This window comes from Papaver somniferum, unplaced genomic scaffold, assembly GCF_003573695.1.
Source record: "Papaver somniferum cultivar HN1 unplaced genomic scaffold, ASM357369v1 unplaced-scaffold_18309, whole genome shotgun sequence".
Lineage (NCBI taxonomy): Eukaryota > Viridiplantae > Streptophyta > Magnoliopsida > Ranunculales > Papaveraceae > Papaver > Papaver somniferum.
Genome location: NW_020628052.1, coordinates 1 through 866, shown reverse-complemented (window position 1 = coordinate 866; position 866 = coordinate 1). Strand labels below are relative to the sequence as shown.

General features: G+C 35.2%; 1 non-coding gene across 1 annotated transcript; it reads right to left on the bottom strand.

Annotated features, from left to right (window-relative positions):
* Window positions 1–593: 593 nt before the first annotated feature.
* On the bottom strand, window positions 594–667 carry TRNAN-GUU. The gene has a single exon. It is a non-coding gene; the product is annotated as a tRNA-Asn (tRNA).
* Window positions 668–866: the final 199 nt, after the last annotated feature.

Here is an 866-nt window from a genome sequence, read left to right as displayed (position 1 = left end):
GGATTAAACATGTGACCTTGTGGTTAACAGCCACACGATTCCATCTTTGTTGTACGATTAAAACAGGTTTTTTTATGATTGTATTATCAGGAGTAACTTTTCCAACAATGTAAAGATTTTAGGTTCCTCCCTGTTCAACAAAGATAGACTATTGGCAACTCAAGAGTACAATCTCGCTATTCTTAAAAGAATATACAGGGTCTAAAAATATTTTTGGTCACCGGTCATACTCTAATGACTAATGCAAATTTAACATAAAAAAAAATTATGAAGACTCATCTCATGTTTCAGAGGTAAGGGATTAATTGAAGTTTTGATAACCATTGGACCCAGGAATGATACATTGGAAGAATCCTTTGGTCTCTGAGAGTTTTTTACGGATTCCAAAGAGAGTACTTGGATTCTCCCGATAACTCTAATATATAACCCTGAAAAGAAAAGCTTGACACAACCAAATCAGTCACAGTCTCAAGCCCATATGCAAACGCTGAAAAGAAAGATGAAACTAACATGTAGTATAATTTTACAGACATGAATTTACGCAATATGCGGTGCATTGTTGTTGTTTTTTTAAAACCAAAACCCAGAAAAAACGCTAGAAACAGGGATTGAACCTGTGACCTTGTGGTTAACAGCCACACGCTCTAACCAGCTGAGCTATTCCAGCTTTGTTGTACGATTAAAACCGGTTTTTTATGATTGTATTATCATGAGTAACTTTTCCAACAATGTAAAGATTTTAGGTTCCTCCCTGTTCAACAAAGATAGACTATTGGCAACTCAAGAGTACAATCTCGCTATTCTTAAAAGAATATACAGGGTCTAAAAATATTTTTGGTCACGGGTCATACTCTAATGACTAATGC